This window comes from Lemur catta, chromosome 8, assembly GCF_020740605.2.
Source record: "Lemur catta isolate mLemCat1 chromosome 8, mLemCat1.pri, whole genome shotgun sequence".
Lineage (NCBI taxonomy): Eukaryota > Metazoa > Chordata > Mammalia > Primates > Lemuridae > Lemur > Lemur catta.
In genome coordinates, this window is record NC_059135.1 from 37,428,657 (window position 1) to 37,434,646 (window position 5,990).

Sequence of the window (5,990 nt, forward strand, 5' to 3'; positions counted from 1 at the left end):
CTCATTCATGTGGGTCTGTATAGGGATAGAAGAGGAATCAGAGTTCTGTGTGGTTCAGATAGTATATACACATACAGAGTAATGGATAGATACAAATTTAATTATAGATATATGTATATGCACAGTGTTATGGGCTGCAGTGTGTCCCTCACAGTTTTATATGTTGAAGACCCAATCCCCAGTATCTTAGCTAGGCCATTTAATCTCACTGGTGTCCTTATAAGAGGAATTTGGGCACACACAGAGGGACAGAAGGGATGTGTGTGCAAAGGCAAGACCATGTGAGACATAGTGAGAAGGTGGTCATCTGCAATCCAAGGAGAAAATTCTCAGGAGAAACTGAACCTGTCAACACTTTGATCTCAGACCTGTAGCCTTAGTTTCCTTTTTCAAAACTGTGAGAAAACACATTTTGGTTATTTAAGCCACCCAGTTTGTGGTACTTTGTTATGACAGCCCTAACAAACTAATACACATAGTTAGCATTGACACCCCAGTAGCAATGAGCACAAATGCAGTACCTCTATCTTGATGTCTACATACTATTCTCCAATAAAAGTAACCATAGCTTATTAGACAAGTAGTTGATTCTAGGCATGCAGTAGGAAAAGTATAAGTCTGAGACATCTTTTAGTACTAGAAACTAACATATTTCTCCAAAAGCAAAAGGATATAGAAACATTAAATGGACACAGAAACCAACTGGAAAGAGCTACTAATGTCTAAACCTGAAAAAATGTGAGCAAAATACAAAACAAAGCACATAAAATTGAAATATAACCAAAATATAATGCAAAGTTAAAAACAAATACTCATGAGTTCATGCTGACATAAGTAAATGATTGAATAAATTCACAAATTTAGTGGAAGAAAAAAACATTTATTAAAGAATGACTCCAAATGACATCTATAGGTATTCTCTCATTCTAGGAATTGGAGCTTAATTCTCTTCAAATATAGGCTAGGCTTAGAAACTTACTTCCAAAGAACTAGTAAAGAAGGGAAAACAATTAACTTTACAGTGGAGAAATCTGGCTGAAAACTTTATCAGTTGGAGATTAGTATCACCAGTAATGCCAATGGACATTATGGAGTGCCTGATAAAATGTAATGAGAAGGGTACTTTACCAAAAAACTAAAACCCAGTCTAATCATGAGAACAAACACCAAATAAACCTAGACTGGAGGATAGCTGACCAATACTCCTAAAGACTATGAAGGTTATGAAATGTAATGAAAGACTAAGAAACTGTCCCAAACCAGAGAAGTCTAGGTAGACGTGGCAACTGAATGCAATGTTGCAACCTGGACTGGACCCTGGAAGGGAAAGAGGACATTCACAGAAAAGCCACGAAATCCAAATAAAGTCTAAAGTTTAGTTCATAGTAATGTATTGATATTGGTTTCTTAATTTGACAAATGTGCCATGGAAATATAGGATGTTAACAACAAGAGAAATTGGGTAAAGGGTATATGAAAACTCTTTCGTACTATCTTTGCAACATTTTTGGAAATCTAAAATTACCTCAAAATAGAAACTTAAAAAAGATACATAATCATGGAAAGAGTATCCTTAAGCAAAAATTCTCAAGTCACTATTTTGTGTCTAGTGTCATATTTTTCATGTGTATGACTTCTGTTTTTCTATTTTAATAAATGGATTATCCTTCTATTTCAAGGATGGTGACATATAGTTTTGCATTTGGCTTCCTCCTCTTTGTATATAACAATGAAATGACCAAAAAAAAAAAAAATTGAAATAGAAGGAAACCTTTTTGTACCCCTTTGTCAGTGGGCACCAGAAAAGGCTTTAATTCGCAGCCACAAGTCTTGAGAATTTTCTGTAAAGTACAGTGTGAGTAGGACCCATAATAAGCATAATAATGGTAGTGCTAATGAATAACCACCCAACCTGAAATTTAAAGTATGTGAAGAAAAGCTACACTGGGTATAAACAGATGAGATGTCCCAGAAAAACAATTCAAAGCTTCTAACCTCAAAATGGCAGTAATTGTAAGTCTCGAAAGGCTATGAGACAGTAGTGAAAGGAGGTCGCAGAAGAATCATATAACCTCAGGAGCCCCCCAATATCGTTGCAATGGGAATCATTTTGATAGAAATGGCATTGTCAATAAAGCAGGGTACTAAAGAGTGTATTGAGAAAAATGCTTCAGTGTCTATGATAGGCCAAATAATGGCTACCAAGGTTATGCCTATGTCTTAAGTCCTGGAATCTATGAATGTCACCATACATGATAAAGACATTGCACACATGATTAAATTAAAAATCTTGAGATAGAAACATATTCCTAGATTATTGGTAGGCCCTAGAAGCAATCTAGGAGGGAGACAGAAGACTTAACACTCACAAGAGGAAAAGGCAATGTGACCTTGGAGGTAGGCTCTGGAAGATGAAAGAGGAAATTATAAATTCTGTCCAAAAACCTCTGGAGGAAGTGCAGTCCTGCCGACACCTTAATTTCAGCCCAGTGATGCCAACTTTAGTTTCTGGCCTCCAGAACTGTGAAAGAAGAAATTTCTTTTGTTTTAAGTCCCCAAGTTTGTGGTAATTTGTTGCCGCAGCCATAGGAAACTAATATTAATACAATGTTCAAGAAGCAATTTTAAGCAACAAAAACAAAATGGGAGGTATTAATTTGCCAGACTTCAAACTATACTACAAAGCTGTGATTATTAAAACTGCTTGGTATTGGCACAAGTGCAGGGACACAGACCAGTGGAACAGAACAGAAAATCCAAATATAAAACCATCCTCATATAGCCATCTAACCTTTGACAAAGCAGACAAAAACATACTCTGGGGAAAAGATTCCTTATTTAATAAATGGTGCTGGAAAAACTGGATAGCCACATGTAGAAGACTAAAACAGGACCCACAGCTTTCACCTCTCACAAAAATCAAATTACGGTGGATAACAGACTTAAACCTTAGGTGGGAAACTATTAGAATCCTAGAAGAAAATGTAGGAAAGACTCTTACAGACATTGGCCTAGGCAAAGAATTTATGAAGAAGACCCCTAAGGCAATCACAGCAACAACAAAAATAAATAAATGGGACCTGATCAAATTAAAAAGCTTCTGCACAGCCAAAGAAACAATTTTCGCATACTACACATCAGATAAAGGACTGATAACAAGAATATATTTAGAACTCAGGAAAATCAGTAAGAAGAAATCGAACAACCCTATCAAAAAGTGGGCAAAGGACATGAATAGAAATTTTTCAAAAGAAGATATAAAAATGGCTAACAAACATATGAAAAAATGTTCAGCATCTCTAATCATCAGGGAAATGCAAATCAAAACCACAATGAGATACCACTTAACCCCAGTGAGAATGGCCTTTATCAAAAAGTCCCAAAACAATACACGTTGGCGTGGATGCGGAGAGACAGGAACACTCATACACTGCTGGTGGGACTGTAAACTAATGCAACCCCTATGGAAAACAATACGGAGTTACCTTAAACAGATTCAAGTAGACCTACCATTCGATCCAGCAATCCCATTATTGGGCATCTACCTAGGAGAACAAAAGTCATTCTATAAAAAAGACACCTGCACCCGAATGTTTATAGCAGCACAATTCACAATTGCAAAGATGTGGAAACAATCCAAATGCCCATCAATTCACGAATGGATTAGTAAATTGTGGTATATGTATACCATGGAGTATTACTCAGCTATAAGAAATAACGGTGATACGACATCTCTTTGGTTCTCCTGGAGAGAGTTGGAACCCATTATATTAAGTGAAGTATCCCAAGAATGTAAAAACAAGCATCACATGTACTCACCAGAAAATTGGTTTCCCTCATCATCACCTAAATGCACACTAGGGAATGATACCAACTGGATATCAGACTGAGGAGGGGGGTGGGGGGAGGGGATGGGTGTACGCCTACATGATGAGTGCATTGCGCACCGTCTGGGGAATGGCCATGTTTGAAGGTGCTGACTTGGGGAGGTGGGGGGTGAGGGAAGGGGATGGAGGTATGACTACATGGTGAGTGCCAGGCGCACTGTCTGGGGAATGGACACGCTTGAGGCTCTGACTCAGGGGGATGGGCGGGACATGGGCAATATATATAACCTGAGATTTTGAATCCCCATAATAAGCTGAAATAAAAAAAAAATATCTGAATGCCCTTACTGAAACAGGAAAGAAACTGTTGGAAAAGCAGTAATTTCTCCGATATGCAACCATGTCCTCAATGTATGTAGCTAAAGTCAAGTAAAGTATCTAAGAGAACCAACTTTGATCCCTAATATGGATAAATATAAACCTCTATCCTTTAAGAAAAAGCTAAGAAATTAATGCGTAATAAGTATTCTCTTCTTAAAGAGCAAAGGAAATCGAACTTATGAAACAATACATCAAAAAATAAGGATAAAATATAATAAAGTTATAATTATTACTCTTCACAGAATTTGAAAATACACTACACCTATTAAATATGAATAATCTGAGATGCGTACTTTAGAAGCAGGCGCTTTCTGCCATAAACATACATAGATACTGAGCCAAACTCTTTGAAGAGGTATTAAACAGCAGCTTTAACACTGTAGAAAACCAAATCAAGGTAGTAAAAATCTGCTTAAGTAACTCTTACAGACTTTAGGAAAAAAATGATAAATAAAAGACTATTATTAAAAATAAAGCAAGCAGGAAACGGAGTAGAGGAAGAGAGGTAAAGAGAAAGAAAGAGATATATCTAGTTAGCGTAATGCACCACGCTCTTAGACATTAAAAACAAAAACAAACAAACAAACAAAAACTAAAAAAGAAACCTCAGAGAATATGACACCTATAACATTTTAGGACTGCACTCAGGCTGACTATAGTGGTTTAACAAACCTAACAATTATTTTCCCATTTTGGGGGGGTTGGGAAAGTGTAGGAGTAGGGATCATATAACATGAATTCTAGAAGTAGAATTTCAGGACCAGTGTAGCTGCTCAACGATAGCATCAGGGACTAAGTTAATGATCCTTCAAACATTCCTAAGTTCCAAAGAGACCTATGTAAAGTGATGTAGCATGATTCTATAAACTTCTTGATGGCAGTGATGAGAAAACCTAATGAAATAGAAAATTGCTAATTTTAAATGCTTTTCCCTCATGAGGAATGACACTCAGCCATTCTAAGCTTGAGACATTGATTCTTGTAGTAGACATATTTTAATGTCACTTCCTGGCATTTTATATTCTTGTGTAATCTCCTCCCCTTGAGTGCAGGTTGGGTTTACTGACTCACTTTTAAGTGAGTAGAATGCTACTGAGATGATGCGGTATCACTTCTGAGATAAGCTTACAAAAAGACTGGCTTCCATCTGGAAATTTTCTTTTACTCTCAGGTAAGACACCTTCCATGTTGAAAGTTTCCATATGGAGAAGCCCACATGGCAAAGAAGAGCCAATAAGTAACCAAGGTCTTTGTTCAACAATATCAAGAACTAAATTCTTCTAGGAAACACATGAGTAGGCTTGGAAGGCGATCCTTCCTCATTCAAGCATTCAGATGAAAACCCAGTCCAGACTAACTTCCTGACCACAATCTCAGGAGAAACTTTGAACACAGACACCCAACTAAGTCATGCTCTCAATTCGTGATCCACAAAAACTATGGTAGTCTTTATGGTTGTAAGATGGCTATTCAACTTTCAGACATCACATCTAAAATACAGAGAGAAATAAGAGAAAGGAAAAAGAACCAAAGATGTATGCCTACTAAATATTTTCCTTTTCTTCATGGAAGAAAGGATATGTATATATATTGATGAGCAACCATGAATGTCTGCCATGTCACCCATGTAATATTCCTAGAGGAAAATATTTAAAAATTTTATTGAAGTTATTAACATAGTAGTCAAAATTAAGGATATAATTAAAGTTTAAAATATTAAAAACAAATGTGGGATCACCACAAACTAATAGAAAAAGGCATTATTAAAATATTAATATTATT